We start from the raw sequence: 11,472 nt of genomic DNA, 5'->3' as shown, positions 1-11,472 counted from the left end.
GGAAAAACACTTTTTCCAAGTGACTCTATCCCCTTTCCTATCACACCCTTATGAAATAAAAATTTCTACAATGTCAATGAAGAATTTACAACAATGGCAGGATTGCCTTTATAAGTTTGGAATGTAATATCACTTGCAATCTGATAACTTTTTGTATACTAAGTAATAATGCTCTTATAGGTTTGTAAAATTTGAAACATTTTACTTCAAGCAACTCAGAAAATTCACTTTGAAAGTTGAAGAACAAATTGTAAAAAATGCAGAAAATATTTCAAAGAATTTTCAGAATTGTGTTTGAAAGTTCGTGTAAGAGTTATTCATTTGATTCTGAGTTTCAATGCCTTTAAATAGGCTTTCCAACCAGCCATAACACCTGTTTGAAAGGGTAAGAATTTATTGGAATGAAATCATTTCGTTTGGAATGAAAATCATTCATTTTGAAATCTGAAAACTGATGCAACAGCTCACAGTAATCGATTACTCAAACACGTTGTCTAATTGGGCATTTAAAATTTAATTAGTGTAATCAATTACAACTTTGAGTAATCGATTACCCTGCATAGTTTTTGTTGGGTAACTAGTTTTCTCACTCATGTAACCTGTTATTTAGATACATTAACATGTTACACACAAGGTAAATTGTTTTATTTATACTTGAAGTGTTTCAATTTTCTTTAAAGATAGGTTGAGCATTACTACTATTGTATATTCGAGAGTATAAGATAGAAGTATATATTTAGACTTATACTAATTTGTCTTGAAGCTTTGTCTTCTTTGTCTTCATTGTCTTCTTTGTCTTCATAACTATTCTTCATTTTCTTCTTTTTGGTGATGTTGGTGTCTTCATCAAAATCGTGCTAAGGTCAGGAGCAAAGATTTTCTTCACAATCTCCCCCTTTTGATAATGCCAAACCAATATCTTCTTTAATAGTGTAGTTTTCTGAGAGCAACATACTTTGAGATATGTTCAGATGACGTGAGTATGCTCCCCCTATATTGTATGCTCCCCCTTTCATTTGGAGTTTTGTGCCGAAAAGAAATTTGACAGAAAATACACTTCTCCCAACTTTTCTCCCTTTTTGACTTCATCAAAAAGAAGAAAAGCCAAAGTTCTAGCACAATATAAATATATATAGCATACAATATGTATATGATAAGCATAAAAGTGATATCACATAGAAGAAAGTTAAAAGATGTTCAAACATTGTTCAAACCATAACCACAACAAATTGTCCAAAAACCATGAAAATTATACAACCAGAAAATCCTAACAACAAAGATAATGTAAGACTCAACCTTAGAGTTGTCTTCATCAATGTCCATGCTACTCATCTTATGGACGATGAAGTTCAAACTGAATTTGTTGATTCTGAGCATCAAGAGCATCCATCATGTTAGTGATGTAGTCTCGAAGAGAAAACAACTCATCCATAATCATCTTATTTGAAGGCATGGCAGCAGATGAGGAAGATTGAGCATTAAACTCAGAAGGTTGAGGTTCAAGAGGGTTAGGGGGGCAAGTTCTGATTGATCAACATGAGCAGCCGGTCTATCAGTTCTATGCTTATAGGTGCGGTCATTAGGATTGAAAGAGAAGTCCATTTTGTGGATCACGTCCACATCAATATGACTTTCACGAAGATTAAGAGAGACCTTGGTTATGAAGATGCTTATAGGATTGAAAGATGCTTATAGGTGCGATCACCAGCAGTAGAGACACCGAAATGTCCAAGAATTTTGGTTATGAAGATTGCATAGGGCAAGAGGCTTTGAGTTCCTCGAACATTCCACATTTGTCTCATTATCATCTAAGCCCAAGTGATTTTGATGTTATACTTCATAGCATACATCAATTGAAGTTCTATGTCACTAATTTGAGAATGGTTTGAAAATTTAGGCAAAATGACATAGCTGAGAAAGTAATGAAGTAAACAATCCTCTAGTTTGAGATGTCCAGCAGATATGATATCTCTATTCTTAACAGTCTCACTAAAGCCATGTTCCTTACACATTTCTATTTCCCCTTTTGAAATTCTACACAGAGAATAGTAAAAATCATTTCGATTGTAGTTATCCCATTTACTAACAAGGCCAGAACTCGTTGTGCTACCTTGAGTGGGTATGTTACAGCACAATGGACTAAAAGTTTTTAAATCCAAAATAATGTCTTTTCCTTTCAAGTAGGAAGTAAGACGACTTTTCCGGAAGTTCAAGTTGCAGTAAAATACTCTAACAAGTTCAGGATAAATATCATTTGATTCACAACAGAAATCGAAAAGGTTTTTTTGCCATAAAAGATAAGGGAAAAGAAAATCTTCAAACTCAAAGTTCCCAACATTACCGAATTTTGGAGTAAATATGGTTCGTCCATGGAAGTGCTCTTCAAATACTTTGCCTTGTTCATTGTTTGTGAGAAGTCTTGCTAAATCCAGAGGGTTAGACTCCAATGATGAAATCCCTTACTTCTTTTGAGTCATGTTAGTGTGTTGTTTCTTTGTTTTTGAAGAAGATGTCATGGATTGAGTTTTCAAAGTTTTTAGGTTTTTGGGTTTGGGAGATTTGGGGTTTTGTGATTTGGTCCACTAATCATGAAAATGATGGTATAGAAGTGTTTAGAATTGAAAATGTGATATGAATGGACACAAAAATCACTCAAAACAGATGAAAAATGAAGTTTTTAGAGATTTGGAAGTGTTTACACGAGTGAGAGAGAAGGAGGAAGAAGATGAATTTGAAAAAATGCAGAAAAACATATATATATTTGCACAGAGTAATCGGTTACTTACTTTGAGTATTCAGTTACTCAATTTAAAAAAATTAGAAATTTCAACCAACAGCTTAGAGTAATCGATTAGTAATCGATTACTCACTTGAGTAATCGATTATTGAAACTCCATGTTCAACCCTGTAATCAATTACTCTCCAGAGTATCCAGAATAATCGATTACTCACTCAAAAAAAATTAGTTTTAGGCATATTGATGCTATGAAAATGATTTTTTATTCAAAATTTGAAAGTTTTAAACATACGTAAGCACATTTAAGTACAAGTAGGCATGAAATGAACATAGTGAAACACACATATAATCATATAATCATGTTAAGATAGATCAGTTTCATCAAGAATGTCTAATTTTATAAAAAAGTTCTTTAGCCGAGGGTTTAGTGAAAATATGTGCTAGTTGGTTATGAGTATCAACGAATTCTACGGTCAGATCTTTCTTTTGGACATGAGTCAAATGGTAGTGGCTGCACTTAGCACCACACCATTTGGTTGGCTAGGGTCTGAACTATTATGGACAGTGACTCTGACTCTAATCTCATTCAACCCTGAATCGCTAATGCTTGCACGGAAATTGGTGATCATCCTTTGTGCAAGTTTCATCATGCTTCTCTTTCCCTCAGGTGATGGAATCACTGTCAACATGAGGTTGGAGTTGAGCACCATGATCCATGCAGAGATAGGAAAGATAGTGCATTTTCATACATATCTTTAAACAACTTTATTCTACCCCCTTCCTATAAAGAAAGGAGCACAACAATAGCACATAAAGGGTTCTGTCTCAACGAATCGCACTTAGAGATATTGATAACACATTTTATACTTTTATCATCATCACTCCTTGTAACATTTTCTTGAGGCATTGCTCTTTTATTTTCCCCTCCAGATAGCTTTGGCACTATTCACTTGTTTTGGGATTAGAAAGAACCAAATTATGATTAAACTTGCGTTGTATGTAACTGGATTCATATTCTAAAAGGCACTTGAAACACTAATAGGAGATAAAAATAAGAGCAAATAGAAGATAAAAAAAAACTTGTCTTTTTGTGGAAGCACCAGACTTGATTAAGAAAGAAAATTTTGGAGGGACTAGTGTTTAGTGTGTTGGCATCGTGCTCCAAAGTTGGTGGATCTAGTTAGTTTTAATTAGTTAGTCTTTATTTTCATGAATCTATAGTTTACTTTCATTTTAAATTATCATTGACTCATTTTATTTATTATTCAATATCATTCAATTCTTTCAACGGATGAAATTTTTATTCTGTTTCTACTCTTGATTCTTAATAAAAAGGTTGAAGAAAGGCATATGAATGAGTTACTGAGCACAAAAAAAATCATCAATAAGTCTAAGATAGAAAAATGGGTGAAGCATGAGTGTATGAAGAAGGAAGGATAAAAGAAGTGTGAACACTCAATTTTGTCCCACCCGATTTTATAATCTCCTCGTAGGAAGCAAATATCCATTGATTCACAATTTTGATAAGTTATAGAAGTTTTCCCTAAAAGAGGATCACTTAAGGTGATGACATTCTACAATTTAAGAAAAAAAGAATGGCAAATAATTTAGTGGCCAACCAAGTTCGTTCCAGTTTGGAATATTAAGAATCCATAAAGAGAATTTTTTAACTTCCTACAAGTGCAACTTCAATACAAAATTTGTCAACGGTGTTATAGAAAACACAAACATGATACCAACTCATCCCTCTTCTCAAAGGAACAAGGATCATCTCCATTAATGGAGAAGTTAAGTGCATATTTTCGCACTTATTTTTAGTGATAAAAGTGTAATGTTATTATAATCAAAATGATAAATGTGTCATTATAAGTTGCATTTCCATATTTTTTGAAGCACTTGTCTCTCCCTTAATTGAGAGGAAAATACCAACTTTAGATCATGACACATGGCAAACTAAATATTAATGGTCCAAATTTTAAGATGAAATTTAATTCTTATTTATTTTGCCATGTGTCATGATCTAAAGCTTATACTGTCTTATCTATTACCGGAGAGGAGCCTGACTCAACCCGTATGTGTGTTGTTCAAGATTTCACAAAATTCAACCCAAGAATGCATAGTATAGCACAAAACAAAAAGTGCTACTATCAAAAAAAAATATTGACCATAGAATGAAATTGCAGAGCCAAAGAAGACTTCTTGAATAGACGAAATTTTAAGCGATAGAAGAATTCTTCAAAATATAGCACATAAACTAGTAATGTTATATTAAAGAATAAATAAAAGAATTCTTAGAAGAAAATGAATTTGAAAGTGATAATGTTGTTCATCAAGAATCAACACAATAGAAAAAAGATCAACTGATATTATCGCTTAAGAATATACCATTTTGGTTTATTGACTAAAGAATGAGATGAAATATGGAGACAATATATATCTCAAGAATATCAAGAAAATATGATGAAATATAGCAATTTTTACTCAAGAGAATAATGTGAAAGAGGTTGATAAAGAAAGAAAGATAGCAAGAAGATTAACAAAGACAAGGATTCATTAAAATCAAATCACGTCATGTGAGCTTATTTCTTGTTCATAAATGATAGGAGGCCAACTCTTCTAGCAGAAAATAAGAAAGTCTTAGAGGTTTCCAAAATCACATACCCATGAAATGGAGGCACATAAAGAGAGATAGAGAAAAAAGGATGATGAGGTTGCTGGACTCACATGGCTGAGTGAGGTGAATGATGTTTGCACTGAGGGTGTTTCAATAGGAGTGGAATAGTAATGTTAAAGATGATATAGTATTCTCTGCATTAGAGTCAAAAGATGCACTTCAAAATGTGAGTTAATCATACATGTTGGACCATAAGCATGAAGAACAATTATTTCAGATATTTCCCATTTATGAGTTTTTTGTCCTTCATGAAGCCTGACATACCCATATGTTAAAGGGTTTTGATGAAGGTAATCTTGGAACCTCTAAAACCATCTCTGCATGGTGTGATGTGTTAAACCGTGATTCCCTTCCACTTGCAAACGTTGAAGAACATAATTGCATTCTTCTAATATCATATTAAAAATCAAAAGCAGAAGGAGAATATGAATTTTATTCATTGAAAGAATTGAATAATATTGAATATTGAATGAAATGAATGAATTATAATTTACAATGAAAATAAACTATTTATACATGGAGATAAAGACTAACTAAAACTAATTCTAACCAATATAATACTAACCAAAATATATTTCAAGACTTTTTACGAGTAAGATTTTTTCTAACATTTTTTCTTTTGTCACATTTTTTTACCCTTCTTCATATTTAATTTTCAAACTTCGAAACAAGTGCAGATTTGAGGACAAGAATCCCCTTCTTAACCAAGCCATTAACAAGATCAAAGTGGCAACTTCAATGTCTGGAAACTCTATCAAGTCTTTTGCTAGCTCTTGTATACATGAGTTCTCGGTTCTTAGAAGCCTTCAAGTGACAATTAACTACAGGAAAACACCAAGCATTAAGGAAATCATTTAGAATCTCCCTCCTATGGGCAGAGTCAAGATAAATTTAGATGGTGTTGCTCATGGTGCACCTGGTCTAGCTGGAGAAGGAGCAATATTCCGGGATCATAATGGTCATTTCTTGGGTGGTTTCTCTACTTTTTTCGAAACTCAACATGCTCTCTATGCAGAGTTAAATTCTGCTTTAGTGGCCATTCAGTTTGCTAATCAAAAGGATTGGAATTCAATATGGTTGGAATACGACTCTTTACTGGTTACACAAATGTTTCATGGCTCAGTCAATATCCCTTGGAAGTGATGGGAAATTCAGAACAATAACAATGTAAATTCTAACAGAGTATATGCAGCAGATAATTATTTCTCCAACTTGCTAGAATCTATGAGGAGCAATATCAAATAATGCAGTAATACATAAGGGACACCATAATTTTTAACGTGGAAAACCTTCCCAAAGTGAGAAGTAAAAACCACGGGCACTTGCCAGTCAATCAAGCTCCACTATAATCAAAATAGGAATACAAGAGTGTCTTCATAATACAGCACAAAACATGCTCAACAAAACGGCATACAACAGAGCAACAAGCTTGAAAATGAGAACAAGAAAAACCAGAAAAAACCCAGTAACACAGCTGCTATAACAACTCGATTTCTACCACCTCAGATGTCGTCTCACTGATCCAACCGTTCAAAATGAAGTACTATAAGTTGTGAACCGGTTGTCCAAATTTCAGCCCGATCCAACAGTGAATGAAGACGCAGTCGTGAATTTCCTACGGCTGCTCGGAGTTCCTATAGGTTGAGTTTTCTTATCTTCTCTCACACTTTTCAATTGTCTCTTTTTGCATAAATTGCCTACTCCCTTTTGCCACATCTGACCCCTATCTATTAGATTAAGTAGGACAAGTGTGATTTTCCCAACTGGGACTTTCTCCACATAGGAAGGAAGCCCAAACCCAATATATCTCCCCCTCATAACTATGTGGAAAGAATCGCCAAACCGACGATCTCACAAAAAAGTTTCAAACTTCCACCTTGATAAGGCCTTAGTCATCATATCAGCACCATTATCATATGTATGAACCTTAGCCAATTCCAACAACCTAGCATCCAAAACATCACGTATCCAATGATACCTCACATCAATGTGTTTGGACCTAGAATGAAAAGTTGAATTCTTCCCAAGATGAATGGCACTTTGACTATTACAAAATAACAAGTATTTGTCTTGGACAAAACCAAGCTCCTGTAATAATTTCTTCACCCAAAGCAACTCTTTACATGCTTCTGTAATGGCAATGAACTCTGCCTCAGTAGTAGACAATGCAACACACTTTTGCAACCTAGATTGCCATGCTATAACTCCCCCTGCAAACTTAATCAAGTAACCTGAAGTAGACTTTCTGGAATCAATGTCTCCAACCATATCAGAATCAGTATAGCCCACAAGAGTAGGTTTATCACCTCCAAAACAAAACCTCAGACTATCAGTACCACAAAGATACCTCAAAATCCATTTCACAACATTCCAATGCTCTCTACCTGGATTTGACAGAAATCTACTAACTGTACCAACAACATGTGCAATATCTGGTCTTGTACACACCATTGCATACATCAAACTTCGCACAGCAGATACATAAAGAACTCGTTGCATATCTGATTTTTCAGCTTCATTTAAAGGATACTGTTTAGCACTCAACTTAAAATGAGTAGCAAGAGGAGTGCTTACCACCTTATCATTTTTCATCTGGAACTTCTGTAACACTCTCTTAATATAGTGTTCATGTGACAGCCAAAATTTCTTTTCTTGCCTATCTCGCATGCTTCTTATACCAATAATCTGCTTAGCAGCTCCCATGTCTTTCATGGCAAATGACTTGCCTAGTTGCTTCTTTAACCTGTCAATCATGGAAATATTTTTCCCAACAATAAGCATGTCATCAAAATACAATAACAAGATGATAAAATCACCATCAACAAACATTCTCATGAAGACACAATGATCAGAAGTAGTCTTCTTATAGCCTTGCTCACACATAACAGACTCAAACTTCTTGTACCATTGTCGTGGAGCCTGCTTCAAACCATATAGACTCTTTCTCAACCTACGCACATGGTCTTCTTTTCCTTCTACAAGAAAACCATTAGGTTGTTTCATATAAATCTCTTACTTCAAATCACCATGAAGGAAAGTGGTTTTTACATCCATTTGCTCTACCTCCAAATCCAGAGTAGCAGTCAAACTCAATACAATTCTAATGGATGATATCTTCACCACAGGAGAAAAAATCTCACTGAAATCAACACCATTTCTCTGTTTGAAACCTTTAACCACCAATCTAGCTTTATACCTTGGAGATGTAGAATTACTTTCTTGCTTCACCCTATAAATCCATATGTTTTCCAAAACCTTCTTCCCTTTTGGAAATTTGACCAAATCAAAAGTGTGATTATCATGCAAGGACTTCATTTCCTCTTACATTGCATCCAAACACTTCTTCTTTTCTTCATTCTCCATGGCCTCAAGATAATATTCAGGTTCTCCTCCGTCTGTCACAACAACATAGTCATCAGAAGGGTATCTGGTAGATGGTTTTCTCTGCCTATTAGACATCCGAAGTTGAACTTGAGGTGGTTCAGAAGCATCACTAAGATTCTCATCTTGTGATATCTCATGTTCATCTTCACCAATATTAATGGGAAAATCTAAATCATCTCCAAGTTGTTGATCACCAACATAATCATGTTGCTCACCATTTTGAACATTATTCTCAACTGTATCCAAATCATGTATAAGCGTCCAAAATGGATCAATATCAAACAATCTACTATCTTCCTCGGGTGTAGTCTTTTTCATCTTATCAATGTCTTCAATGGTTTGATCTTCCATGAACTTCACATCACGGCTTCTAACAACCTTTTTCTCAACATGATCATATAACCTGTAGCCAAATTCATCTTCATCATAACCGATAAAGATGCATTGCCTTGTCTTCGCATCCAACTTGTACCTTTCATTCTTTGGAACATACACAAATGTCTTGCAACTGAAGACTTGCAAATGATCATACTTGACATTCTTGCCAAAGCAAATCTTGTCTGGTACCTCAACATTCAGAGCAACTACAACACTAAGATTATTAACATGCACTGTCGTGTACAAAGTCTCACCCCAGAAATGTTAAGGTAATTTTGCTTCAGAAAGCATGCACCTAACTCTTTCAACCAAAGTTCTGTTCATCATCTACGCTAAGCCATTAAGCTGAGGAGTCTTAGGACGAGTCTTTTCATGTCTAATACCTTGTTGCTTGCAGTAAATATCAAATAGTCCATAATACTCACCACTATTGTTAGTACGAATGCATTTCAACTTCTTGCGAGAATGTCTCGCAACCAAAACATGGAATTGTTTGAACTTTTCAAGCACTTGGTCCTTTGTCTTCAAAGCGTAGACCTAAAGCTTCCTTGATCAATCATCAATAAAAGTAACAAAGTAAAGTGCACCACCAAATGACTTTACCTTCAATGGACCACAAACATCATAATGCACCAATTCAAGCAACTCTGACTTCCTTGAAGAGGGATGCTTCTTAAAGGATACTCTGGTCTGCTTACCAGCCATGCAATAAGAACATTTCTCCAACTTTGCACTCTTTAATCCTGGAAGTACATCCTTTTTGGCTAAACAATTCAACCTTTTTTCACTAATATGACTAAGTTTGTGGTGCCACAAAGAAGCCTCCATATTCATAGTATTCACACTTTCTTTAGCAACCAAAGCTTTTGTCCAATATAGTTTAGAAATTTTCTCTGGCCACAACCAAGTTACCTCTAGTGAGTTTCCATTTTCCAGAACCAAAGTTCATATGCATAGAGATCAAATTGAAACGAACATCTGGAGCATGTTTAACTCCTCTCAACAACAACTGCACTCCCATGTTGGTATACAAACAAATATCACCAATACCAACTACCTTTGATACACCATCATTACCCATCTTCAACACTCCAAAATCAATTATCCACATACTCTCATCTGATACAAGATTAACCAAATCATGGTCACGAAGAATAATAAGATCATCACAAGTAGTAGTAGAGTAGTAGTAGTAACACGATCATCATCACCATGATTCTTCTCGTTCTATTTGTCATTCTTGTCTTTTTCTCCCTTTTCCATTGAAAACAATTTTTCTGTATGTGACATGCTTTGTGCCAATAGTGACATTCCACATTCTTGTATCTAGATTGGACTTACTTCTTTTCTCTATCACCTTTCGGTTCCTTTCTATGACTTCTTCCCTTGTTTTCAGTGACAAACACCTCAGAATGAGATGAAGTACCATGTGCCTTCCTTCTCATATCCACATTAAGAATACTTCCTTTTATACTCTCCAAAGAGACAATACCGTCAGGGGCTGAATTTGTAATTGAAACTCGAAATGTTTCCCAAGAATCTGGTAGAGTATTCAGTAGCCATAGTCTCAACACTTCATCATCAAACTTGATACCCATTCTTGATAATTGATCAAGAACCCCTTGAAAATCATTCAAGTGATCTGAAATAGAAGCTCCCTCCTTGTGCCTCAAATTCATCAAGGAATTCAACAAGTATAATTTATTATTCCCTGATTTAGAAGCATACAAGGATTCAATTTTCTTCCATAAAGATTTTGCATTTTCCTCATTAGCGATGTGATTGTAGACATTGTCTTCTACATATTGCCGAATGAAACCACAAACTTGTTGATATTTAAAACTCCAATCTTCATCAGACTTGGACTCTGGCTTCTCAGTAGCAAACACATGAATATGCAAATTCTTTACAAATAATAAATCTTTCATTTTCCCTTTCCAAAAGTGATAGTTAGTGTCATTCAAACATGTCATTCTATGTATATTTGCCTCCATCATTCAAGCAAGTCAAATAACCTCAAACCCCAACGAGATCTGATGCCACTCTGATGGGAAATTCAACACAATAACAATGTAAACTCTAACAGAGCATATGCAACATATAATTAGGTATTCCAAGTGTGAATGAAGAAGTCTCATATTGGGCAAGAATGGATGAGTTAAAGAGCATATAAGTGGATGGACTCATAGACCTAATTAATACCTTAAGGTTTTGGGTCAAGATGTGGTGTCAAGCTCATTTATATGCTTCTTTCACTTAACCCATGGAGGAATGTTGTAACCCAAGGATGAAGATCTCC

Source organism: Lupinus angustifolius, chromosome LG11, assembly GCF_001865875.1.
Source record: "Lupinus angustifolius cultivar Tanjil chromosome LG11, LupAngTanjil_v1.0, whole genome shotgun sequence".
NCBI lineage: Eukaryota > Viridiplantae > Streptophyta > Magnoliopsida > Fabales > Fabaceae > Lupinus > Lupinus angustifolius.
This window is presented reverse-complemented; position numbering follows the sequence as displayed.